We start from the raw sequence: 11308 nt of genomic DNA on the forward strand, positions 1-11308 counted from the left end.
AAGGAGGACATTTAAATTCTTTTCCAGAACACGAGGCTAAAAAGAGGAAATGTCCTGGAAAAAGAGGACATCTGGTCACCCTCCCTAGAACACTGGCTATTAATGGTTGTTAGCAAAGACTAATGCTGATTTGCACCTTCACTTAACTCATACTTAAAATCTTTATTGTTTATCTGTGAACAAGCAAGAGTAGCTATGAATTTGAAAAGGTGAAATTTAAAGATTAAAGGGTGGAGATCCACCTTTTCATTATTTGTTTAACCACCCAGAGGGTAAAAATGAAAGGAAATTAAAGGGTAATTATGATAATTGCCGCAAGAAAAAACGTGAGCATGCGCTCTAAACTACTTTGTGAGTAGCCTTGGGCATTTACTTTTTGGTGAAAAACAATATGTATTATCCCCACATTGCCTCGGGTCTCCTAGTGAGTTCAGGGCAGAGGTGCGAGTCAAACCAAGGAAGTTCTGAGCCACAGCTCAGTCTCTTAGCCGATATGCTGCACCAGCTCTCAAGGCCTCAGTGACACTGATCCCCACAATTCCTTCCAGACATTGCAAGGAATATTGTTGAGATGTGAGCAGAATGTATCTTTAATGGAATACTCATTTTCATTGCACACACCCTGGAAGTAAAATCCCTAAGGAAAGGACTGCAGCTCTATTTTGATTTAATGGTCATTCCCTCTTCTCAAGAGAACTAGTTTTGTGAGGAGGGCTTAGGGTTTCTAAGAGTGAATTCTCACTACCCTGGCTAAACTATAAAGCCCAGATTGTTTGGGGGGGGGGGAAGCAAAGATAGCTAAATTGACCCAAAGATGACATCCGTTTATCATGTAAGTATGCTCTCTACGGTCATCCTCACTGCATACACAATTGTGACACCATAATCCATACACTAAGAACAATGATGTGGGTTCAGTGCTTATCAGTGCAGACCAGGAGAGAGAGCTTGGGGTGCTGGTGGACAGCTCGATGAAAGTGTCAACCCAATGTGCAGCAGCAGTGAAGAAGGCTAATTCCATGCTTGGGATTATTAGAAATGGTAATGAGAATAAGATGGCTAATATTATAATGCCATTGTACAAATCGCTGGTAAGGCCATGCCTGGAGTGTGTTCAGTTCTGCTTGCCACATCTCAAAAAGTGTATAGTGGAAGTGGAAAAAGTGCAGATGAGAGCAACCAAAATGATTACTAAATTAGGGCACCTCCCTTACAAGGAAAGTCTACAGCATTTGGGGCTCTTCGGTCTAGAAAAGAGGCACCTGAGGGGGAGCATGACTGAGACATACAAAATTATGCAGGGGATGTATAGAGTGGAGAGATGCTCTTTTCCCTCTCACATAGCACCAGAACCAGGGAATATCAACAAAAATTGAGTATTGGGAGAGTTAAGACACACAAAAGAAAATATTTCTTTACTCAGCGTGTAGTTGGTCTGTGGAACTCCTTGCCACAGGATGTGGTGATGGCATCTCACCTAGATGCCTTTAAAAGGGGATTGGACAAATTTCTGGAGGAAAAGTCCATCACGGGTTACAAGCCATGATGGGTATGTGCAACCTCCTGATTTTAGAAGTGGATTTCCACGGAATGCCAGATGCAAGGGAGGGCACCGGGATGCAGGTTGTATCTTGCTGTCTTGTGTGCTCTCTGAGGCATGTGGTGGGCCACTGTGAAATACAGGAAGATGGACTAGATGGGCCTTTGGCCTGATCCAGTGGGACTCTTCTTATGTTCTTAATTTCTATGAGATGTGTCAGGTCTTTGGCGAGAGTTGTGTCATCTACTCTAGAAGAAAGCCCTGTGCAGGCAACGTTTCTGTGCAGTGGAAAGGACTCTCTGTGCATGTGAGTGGTTACTTTTCTTTAGTGGGACTTCATATCTGTTTCTAAAATAAAGAGGAATGCCAAAAGGGCTTGCATTAAAAGTGGAGGCGGTGGAATTACAAAACATGAAAAGGTATTTTTTTCTTACAGAGCTATATTTTTTCTTTATTCATCTCTCCATATTACTTTTACTTGTGTTGTGATCTCGGAAGCTAAGCAGGATCAGGCCTGGTTAGTACCTGGATGGGAGACCGCCTGGGAATACCGGGTGCTGTAGGCTTATACCATAGTCTTTCGAGACTGAAGGTTGCCAACCATGTACTGGTAATAAAAAGCTTACAAACTTTACACCATGGTTTAAGAGGGAACCATGGTCGGCCTTAATTGTGACCCACATTGGTACCAACGTAATTCTTGGCCACGGTTAAGGCTGGTGGATGAGGACTAGGTGGATCCTTGCCCCAGAAGAGATGGGAATAAATGATGGCCACTCTCATTTCATAGGAGGAGGAAGGGAAAAGCTGCAAGTCCCTCAGCCGCCAATGGCTCACCTTGGACTTGTCCCAGCTCTTTAACTGGCTCAAGTCTGAGGAGACAAAGGGGGTATGTTGGCTTGATCTGGAGAGAATAGCATATGGTGCAAGTTGCCTGTTCCAGGTGCCACCCCCTTCCTTCCTCCGACACAGCCCTGGCCCTCTACCCATTGCGCCCACCCTGCTCTGTTATGCTCACCCCAACAACTCACCAATGTTGGTGGGTCTTCCTCTCCCCGCCACCATGCATGTGGCCTCTGCGCCACCTCTGGCAGTGGTCAAGAAGTACGCTGCTAGGTGCATTGCACATTGCTGTTTGGCAAAGCTGTAAAGCGCATCCCACCACCATGCGGTTTCTGGTAAAAGCAGTGCTGCACAAGATTGGGCTGCCCAACTGCAATCCCATGCAAACTTACCTGGGAGTAAGCCCCACTGAATGAAATGAGACTTATTTGTGAGTAAACATGCATAGAATTGCACTCCCTTTGAAACCTTTTAGTTGTATGGCAATCTTTGTTACGGAATGCTTATTTCCCACCCCATGTGCCACTTTTTACTGCTTGATTTGTGTCATTTGGTTTCTTATGGTTTGGCTAATGAAGAAGAGTGGATTTTCACATGTGCACCTGGTTGTGCCTATAAAGGAGAATGAGAAGAGCTGAACCTCCTCCAATTCTGTGGAGCAATTAGACATGCAGGAGGAACCCACCTCACCCCAGCACTGTCTGTTCTAGTGGCTGTCTGCTGGTGTTCTTTTTGCATCTTTTTAGATTGTGAACCCTTTTGGGACAGGGAGCCATTTAGGTATTTGATTTTTCTCTGTAAACTGCTTTGTGAACTTTTAGTTGAAAAGCGGTATATAAATACTGTTAATAATAATAATAATAATAATAATAATAATAATAACCCTGTCCCAGATATTACTTTGGAAAGATGTGTTCTTCCCTTTGAACGACACAGTTCACACTAGCGCACACGCCATCGAGCTAATTTACTTTTGTGAGACAAACTGGAAGCATCTGATCATGTTTCATAAAGACCCCCCCCCCCCCCGAAATATATGACAGATGGGAGTTTTGACTGTATACACATGTTTGGTCTATCACAGTGAAAATTATGATTTCCTTTAATTGAACATGAAAACATGTTTGATCCCCAAACAATGGAATATTGGCCTTTGGTATCAAGGCCTCTCATTCTGTTTTGCTTCTTTACTGTGTCATTCTAAGAAGTGAAATAGGAACTTACATAATTTTTCCAGTGCAACTGCAAAGGTTAGCCAAGTAATTGTACTTGCCGACAGACCACATTTATTCAGCTCTTGGTTGTCCAAATGTTCTTTTCCCCTAAGTGACACAGGCTTTCCAGATCAATGTAGCAGGCCTGCCTCAAGTTTTTGGTGTAGGGGATGCCCTCCTTTTCAGAACCTCACTGTTTAATTTCTAGTTCCCTGCTCTGGCCCCTGTTAAATGGACCAAGAACCACCTAGCAAGTGATAGGTCTCTCAGAGTTAGCTGTCCCTGCATCCCAGCACAGAGTCTTTTCCAGTGGCTGTTTGCTGGTGTCTTCCTTTTGTCTATTTTAAAGTTATGGGCTTCTTTGGGACAAAGAATCATCTTCTCATCTCTTTAGGTATGTAAACCATTTGCAAGAACTTTTTTTTTTGTATTGAAAAGTGGTGTGGTGGATGAAACCCCTTAATCCTAATACAAAGCTCCAGTGTGTGTGTGATGTCCTGGCTTGGGTGAGTCCACTTGATGGGTGAAGAAGGTAACCCACTTTTAGGTTTTTTCCAAGGTGACAGCACTTTGCTGCGTTCTGGATGGCCCTAGATGGCTGGGGGGTATGTGAGGGTGTGCGGGAGGGTCAGGTGAATGGACCACATACTTTATTTCCCCCTCAGCATGTGGTGGGCCAGGAGGGCCTCACTGGCTTGCAACAGGTGATACTGAAACCTGCCCTGCCAGGGATGCAGCCCCCAGCTCTTTCCGGCAAGAGTTAACCAGGAACATTTTCTACACATACAGCAAAAACAGAACTGTTGATGCCTAGTTCACAACAAGATGCAATCCTTTACAGAGTTAAGTGCGCATAGGTCCAGGTATTTTAATGCATGAAGCTCCCTTATGAGACTGTGAAAAAGTGAGATAAGAAATGCACAAGTGGGTGCTAGGGGTGGGCAGAGAGAGAGAGAGAGAGAGAGAGAGAGAGAGGGAGGGAGGGAGGGAGGAAGGGAGGGCTGGTGAATGCTGGCACACATGGTTAGGACATCTTGTGGATTATTGCTTCAGTGCAAATGGAATGCAAATTGTCTCACTGAACAAGGTCCACCAATGAGGGTTCAGATCATGAACAGACCCAGCAACCGGCATAGGAAGCTGCAGTACAGAGTCGGACCACAAGTCCACCTAACTCGGTTTTGTTGACACTGACTCAGTGGTGTCACTAGGGCTTGTGTCACCCAGTGCAGGAGGCCAGTGTGTCACTCCTATGATGGACCTCCTCCCATGCAGTGGGCAGGGCATGCCGTGGGTAGTGGGTATGGTGATGTACCATCACCCTGCCCCCACTAGTTTTTTAGCTATAACTATTGATCAAATAGAGATATTTCAATGTGGTTTGCTTTGTTGCATTCTGCATGAAATTACAAATCAATTGATATATTGGTATTGGCAACCTTCAGTCTCGAAAGACTATGGTATCGCGCTCTGAAAGGTGGTTCTGGCACAGCGTCTAGTGTGGCTGAAAAGGCCAATCCGGGAGTGACAATCCCTTCCACACCAGGAGCAAGTGCAGTCTGTCCCTGGTCTGTCTCCCTGGCTATGGGCCTTCCTTCTTTGCCTCTTAGCCTCAGACTGTTGGCAAAGTGTCTCTTCAAACTGGGAAAGGCCATGCTGCACAGCCTGCCTCCAAGCGGGCCGCTCAGAGGCCAGGGTTTCCCACTTGTTGAGGTCCATCCCTAAGGCCTTCAGATCCCTCTTGCAGATGTCCTTGTATCGCAGCTGTGGTCTACCTGTAGGGCGCTTTCCTTGCACGAGTTCTCCATAGAGGAGATCCTTTGGGATCCGGCCATCATCCATTCTCACGACATGACCAAGCCAACGCAGGCGTCTCTGTTTCAGCAGTGAATACATGCTAGGGATTCCAGCACGTTCCAGGACTGTGTTGTTTGGAACTTTGTCCTGCCAGGTGATGCCGAGGATGCGTCGGAGGCAGCGCATGTGGAAAGCGCTCAGTTTCCTCTCCTGTTGTGGGCGAAGAGTCCATGACTCGCTGCAGTACAGAAGTGTACTCAGGACGCAAGCTCTGTAGACCTGGATCTTGGTATGTTCCGTCAGCTTCTTGTTGGACCAATTGATATATAACATGATGGTATTATTCAAAAATACCAATATTAAAAAAAATTTGGTCAGTAGTGTTGTCACCCTCCCCGTGCACATCACATGGTGTGGCCCATACCTCCTGCACCCTCCTAGCAACATTACACTGATTGGCAGCAGCTCTCCAAGGTATCAGAGAGGAATTTTTCTCTGCCCTGTCTAGAGTTTGGACCTGTGTCTTTTCTGCACACTAAACAGATGGTCTTCCACTACAGGCTTTCCCCTACCCATCTATTAACAGCAGGGCAAGGTCCATAATAATCCTCAGGTTGATTGCATCTGCCTACTTCTTTTAATGGGGAACATCTGGGAACATTGATATTCCATGTAGGCCCTCAACATCGGATCCATGCTTGGAAGAAATGGGGAACCTGAAGCTGTGTCTGCAAAAAGACCCACAAAAAACCTGGAGAACCTGAAGCTGTGTCTGCAAGAACTCTCATCACTTCCATGTCTGAGATCCATAAACCATGTGATCCTTTGACTCATGAACACATACACAGTTCTTGCATCCTGTACACTTTGGGCCCAAGAGTATTGTCTAATAATGGTTGCTGTACCTGATCCTGACTGTTTATATTACAAAGACAATACTAAATCTGGAAAGTAAGCATTGAAAGACCAAACATTTACCAACCCGAGAAATAAATCTGCTTAACAGAGGTAAACACAAAAGATTAATGCGAAGCCACACCAACATCCTGATAGAAAGTGAGAACAATAGAGGGCAAAGTGTTACAGGATTGTTATTCTAGTTGGAGAAAATGCCCTTGAACAACAAGGCAGTGTCTTGAGGTTTGCTGCCTCAGGATACATAAGAACAGCCCCACTGGATCAGGCCATAGGCCCATCTAGTCCAGCTTCCTGTATCTCACAGTGGCCCACCAAATGCCCCAGGGAGCACACCAGATAACAAGAGACCTGCAACCTGGTACCCTCCCTTGCATCTGGCATTCTGACACAACCCATTTCTAAAATCAGGAGGTTGCACATGCACATCATGGCTTGTAACCCATGATGGATTTTTCCTCCAGAAATTTGTCCAATCCCCTTTTAAAGGCATCTAGGCCCGATGCCGTCACCACATCCTGTGGCAAGGAGCTCCACAGACTGACCACACGCTGAGTAAAGAAATATTTTCTTTTGTCTGTCCCAACTCTCCCAAAGCTCAATTTTAGTGGATGTCCCCTGGTTCTGGTGTGATGTGAGATTGTAAAGAGCATGTCTCTATCCACTTTATCCTTCCCGTGCATAATTTTGTATGTCTCAATCATGTCCCCCCCTCAGGCGTCTCTTTTCTAGACTGAAGAGGCCCAAACGCCATGGCCTTTCCTCATAAGGAAGGTGCCCCAGCCCCGTAATCATCTTAGTCACTCTCTTTTGCACCTTTCCCATTTCCACTATGTCCATTTTTTGATGTCCTTTCAATCAGGAGTGCCATTATGAGACATCAGGAAAGCGACCACCCTCTTCTCAGAAGTAATACTATAGCCCTGTGCAGACTCGAGAATCAGATGGACAGCATCCATGCAAGCCCTGCCCACACAGCAGCACACACCCTAAGCCCCACTCTCAATGCATACAGCATTTGTCTCTCTGGGTACAGCATCTTTCTGGGCCTCCCAGTGTTCCCAATCACTGGGAGATTATCCAGGCACAGTGTTTGTCAATGCAGACAAATGCTGTATACACAGGGGGTGGAGCTTAGGAAAGATGTAGGCTTAGGGCATGGCTCCTCCTCCTCCCTCCATTGTCACACGGACAACGCCCATGTGAACATAATGATAGGATAGGGCTTCTGTCCTCCATTGTTCTGAGACAGAAAAAGTAAACTGCAACAAAATTTCTTATAATAGGCTTTAAGAAAAATATGAATGTTGAATAAGAGTATGTTTTTGAACCTGGTTGTCAATCTTTCCTGTACATCTCTACCTGTCCCTCACTTCTGCCCACAGGGCTGTCTTCCCACAGTTACAGAACTGGCCCTTGTGGTGCTCCGGAGTGCTGCCCCCCATCAAACCCCCCCACCTGGATACTTACCTAGCTGCACAGTATTTGGGACAGCTCGTAAAGCCTTCTAAGACTTCCAATGTAGTCTTAAGCAGTACTTTCAGGAAACCGGAAGTACTATTTAAGACTATGTCGGAAGCCTCAGAAGGCTTTCTGAGTGGTCCTGAACACCATGTGGGGCTTCGCCTGCCCTGGCTTGGTTCTGGAGAGCAGGCAGAGGTGGGCACAGTGGTTCCACCTCCACAAGGCCCATAGGTGTGGCGTTTGGGCCTATTGTCCCCCTGCCCACCTCAGGCCCACCACTGCTGTCTTCCCCTTCTCTGTACCCTGGCATCAGCAGCTGGACATTTTGAGGGCCCTTGCCCCATCAATAACCCACTGGGCCATTCTGACCCTTAAACCTTCTGTGGCAGTGGTAGCACCTAACGGGCTATTGAGGGTAAGCACAGGGCACCCAAAGCATAGTTTTGACCCCCAACAACATGGTGATGGTTTTGTTGGCTCTCTATGTTGCACCTAAGATTTTTACAGTACAATCCCATGCATCTTTACTCAGGAGGAAGTCCCACTATGTTCAAAGGGGCATACTCTCAGGTCAGTGAGCATAGAGATTGCCACGAAAATCCGATGATCATTTATCATCATCTAATGAAAACTTCAGGATGCTAATGCCTTTCTTGGGCTAGCTATTTCTGTTGCTATCTGCTTACCTGCTTGTGTGTACCATCTGTGCACTGTCACCACCTGATGGAAAGGTGGAACCAAAGGACTTGAGAGGGTGGCGCATTTGCAGCAGCATGGCCTAGGGTTGCCAACTGACCAGGGGAAAAAACAAAAAACCATCTCATCTGCGCCGCTTTTATGCCTTCAACAGCAGCTTGCTGGGCAGAGCAGCGGCGTAGCTAATGATCATGTAGCCCAGTGCCAAGCTCAAAATGTTGCCCCGGAAGTGATGCCACAACCGTAAGTGATGTCACACCCGGGCTTTTTAAAAAGTGAAAATTGGGAGGAACCCACCTCCTCCCCCAGCAGCTTGCCATCTACTTGCTCTGCTGCCTCCCCCCAGTCAGTGGCATAGCTAAGGCATCTATCTATTACCTGGGGTCAAAGAAGATTTGTAGACGCCCCCCCCCCAGACAAAATCAAATTAATTAAGTAAAGAAATAAAAGTGTGCCCCTGATAGATTCAAGACACTGTGCTGGGGTAAAGAGGGATGGTTATTCTCCCCTTGCTAAATATAAGAGGGGCACCACTTGAAAAAGTGCCTTTTACACAGTTAGCAGGGGTAACTGTGTTATGATACATAGAAATGAGAGCTGACTCATATTAACACCTTATTGATTTCATGCTGTATCATGATAACATGTCATTGCAACATGTCAGTAACATAATAATATGTCACTGGCTCTCCGAACAATCAGTCTCATAGGTCAGTTTTGAGTTAAGAAAATCCACTTTTTGGTCCATAAGGCAGTTGTGTTTTCATTTTCTGGTTAACTTTTGATAGATAACTTTATGGTTCTGGCCATAACTTTTGATAGAATACAGATATTCCAATGCAGTTTATTTAATTGCATTCTGCATTAAATTACCTTTCCAATGATGTATAACATGATGGTATTATTCATAAATATCAAGATTTTCACAATTTTGGTCACTAGTGTCAAGTTCAGCTTGTTGCCCCTCTAAAGCTTGATACCTGGTGCAACCGCTACCCCCTGCACCCCCCTAGCTACGTCATTGGGGCAAAGATCAGCAAGCAAAACTCTTCACAGTATGGAAAGAAGCTTTTTGACTCACTAAGGTTTGCAGATAAAGCTGCTGTTGAACGCAGAGGAGCAGGGGCTGCTAAAACAATTGTCAACCCTACCAGCAGGTCACATCTGAGAGGGCACATTCTCTCTGAGCAGGAGGAAAGTCTCTGCCTCCATGTCGCATGCTGCTGTTTTTTTTTTTTTACAGCTGCTTCCCGGAGCATGTCTGTGTTTGCCGACCATTCTGTGAGCTCTGCCACAAACACATAATTAAAAACGAATCACTGTTCTGCAGAACCAAACTCCAGCAGTTGCCCTTTCAAAAGGTGAGCTTTTAAACCTCTGTCATTTCTAGCAGCCTTGGAAAGCAGAGGCCTTGGCTTTTAATCACTTCTTTTCTCCCCCCTCGAAAAACAAGATTGCTTTAGTGTAGCCTTCTTGTTATTTTCATGCGCTCATTAGAGAAGAGCCATTAGAGTGTGAGAACAGAATGTTTCCTGAGCCGTTGGGGAAATGAAGGCCAAATACTGGACATGTTTCAAGTTCTGAAACAATACCCCCATCCGATCTGAGGGCTGTGTATGTGCGTTAGGAAAATAATGGTTGGGGGGGGAGCGGAGGTCAGAAAAACTTTGCCTCGGAAGATTCCAATCCTCAGGCCAAATCCTGCAGCCCTTGGCAAAACTCCGGTTGGCTTCAGGCCATCTCCCTCCATGACCTGAGGAAGTGTGGAGAACCTCCATGCTGCAGGCACGGCTTCACGGAACGAGAAGGTCTGAAGGAAGGCCACCGCACTGCATGGAAGAACTGCTACAAAGACTAAACTCACACAGGCCTAATCCTATCCCAACTTTCTAGTGCTGATGCAGCCTCAGTGCATCCCTGGGATAAGGAAACACACATTTCCTTAACTTGAGGAGACCTGTGTGACTGCCCCCCCAACCCCACATTGCAGGATGCAGTGCAGGCCTTGTTGGCACGACTACAATGGTGCTGGAAAACTGGGTAGCATTGGGCCCTAAACAGTTTTAGAGAAGGGCCACAGTTCACTGGCAGATGGCTGGCTCTGCATGCATCCTAGGTTCAACCCCTGGTATCTCAAGATAGGGTGGAGGAAGATTTATGTCTGCAACTGAGAGCCACCGCCAGCCAGTATAGTCAATGGTGAGCTAGAGAGACCAGTGGCCTGACTCAGTATAAGACAGTTTCCTATATTCATGCATAGGTCACTTGTGGCCACGATACTGAACACAGCCCATCAGTGGTGCAATTTCTTCTGCCAAGAGTTCAACAAATTACTGGCTCCATCTGCCCAACCAACAGTTTGACCAGCCCGTTGAGCCCAGAGTATAACAATTACATGTCACCCCCCTCCTTCCTCTTGTCCCCCACCTCACCTGCTACCATTTACCAACTTCCTTCTACTGGATAAAGTGATTGCTGGGCTGGGTTGCTCTCCCTGAGAGTTCAGCAAAGAGAAGAAGACGCCATTATTATAGTGCAAATCTTCTGCTTTTGCTATGGAGAAAATTATTTTGAGTTTTGTACAAAATGTATACAGTATGTTATTTACTTTAATGGGATGCTCTGGCCCACCAAAAGAGCAAGGCTAAGTAGTGCGGCCCTGGTGACTGGAAGTTTGGGGACCGCTGACCAAGGGCTTGGCTAGAATCCCAAGCAGACAACAAACCAGGAAAGCTTAAAGCAGAAAGACCTTGGTGGGCCACTGTATATCAGCTGCATTTGCTTTTGAGGATTACAGTTGGTGGAAGCCTCCTTTACAGGGTGGGTTTCTGACGGAAAT

Source organism: Tiliqua scincoides, chromosome 1, assembly GCF_035046505.1.
Source record: "Tiliqua scincoides isolate rTilSci1 chromosome 1, rTilSci1.hap2, whole genome shotgun sequence".
NCBI lineage: Eukaryota > Metazoa > Chordata > Lepidosauria > Squamata > Scincidae > Tiliqua > Tiliqua scincoides.